This window comes from Arachis duranensis, chromosome 10 (genome assembly GCF_000817695.3).
Source record: "Arachis duranensis cultivar V14167 chromosome 10, aradu.V14167.gnm2.J7QH, whole genome shotgun sequence".
Classification (NCBI taxonomy): Eukaryota; Viridiplantae; Streptophyta; class Magnoliopsida; order Fabales; family Fabaceae; genus Arachis; species Arachis duranensis.
The window spans coordinates 21650898-21652426 of record NC_029781.3 but is presented as its reverse complement, the minus strand read 5'-3'; positions in this window follow the sequence as shown (position 1 = coordinate 21652426).

Here is a 1529-nt window from a genome sequence, read left to right as displayed (position 1 = left end):
TGAGACAAGCTTATGGAATAGTAGAGGACGTGCTAGTAAAGGTTGAAGGCCTTTACATCCCTGCTGATTTCATAATCCTAGACACTAGGAAGGAAGATGATGAATGCATCATCCTAGGAAGACCTTTCCTAGCCACAGCAGGAGCTGTGATAGATGTCAACAGAGGAGAATTAGTCCTTTAATTGAATGGGGACTACTTTGTCTTTAAGGCACATGGCCATCCCTCTATGACAGAAGAGAGTAAGCATGAAGAGCTTCTCTCAGTTCAGAGTCAAGAAGAGCCCACACAGTCAAATTCTAAGTTTGGTGTTGTGAGGCCACAACCAAACTCTAAGTTTGGTGTTAAGATCCCATATCCAAACTCTAAGTTTGGTGTTGGGATTATACAACATTGACCTGATCACCTTGTGGCTCCATGAGAGCCACTGTCAAGCTATTGACATTAAAGAAGCGCTTGTTGGGAGGCAACCCAATTTTATTTATCTAATTTTATTTTACTTTGTTTCTTTGTTATTTTTGTGTTTAATTAGGTACATGATCATGAGGAGTCACGAAAAAAATAAAAAAAAAAATAAAAGCAGAGTCAAAAACAGAAGAAAAAAAATTTTCATCCTGGAGGACGCACAGGCTGGCGTTCAACGCCCAGAAGGTGCATCTGGCCGGCGTTTAACGCCAGAACAGAGCACCATTATGGCGCTGAACGCCCAAAACAAGCAACAACCTGGCGTTAAACGCCAGGATGGTGCACAGAGAGGACAAACTGGTGCTGAATGCCAAGAACAAGCATGAAACTGGCGTTCAACGCCAGAAACATGCATCACATGGGCGTTGAACGCCCAGAACATGCACCAATGGGCGTTTGAACGCCAGAATGATGCACGAAGGCATTTTTCATGCCTATATGGTGAAGGAATGGTATTTCTTTTCACCTCAGGATCTGCGGACCCCATAGGATCCCCACCTACCTCGCCCTCTCTCTTTCCATTCATGGTCATCCCTTCCATTTTTCATTCACCACCTACATCTATCCACTCTTCCTCATACACCCCACCTACCTTTACAATTCAACTTCTCTTTCCCACCCAATCCCACCCATATAGCCGAATCCATCTCCCCTCACTCACCTCCATCTTCTTCTTCTTCTCTTCTTTCTTTTCTTGCTCGAGGGCGAGCAATATTTTAAGTTTGGTGTGGTAAAAGCATAGCTTTTTGCTTTTCCATTACCATTAATGGCACCTAAGGCCAGAGAAACCTCAAAGGGAAGACAAAAGCTTCCACCTCTGAGTCTTGGGAGATGGAAATATAAGCCGTCATAGCTCAGTGGTAGAACATGTGGCTGCAAATCAAGAGATCCCTGAGATACCTCAAGGGATGCACTTTCCTCCCAACAACTATTGGGAGCAACTCAACACTTCTTTAGAAGGTTTGAGTCACAATGTGGAACAATTAAGGGTGGAACATCATGAGCACTCCATCATTCTCCAAGAAATAAGAGAAGATCAAAGAGCAATGAGGGAGGAGCAACAAAG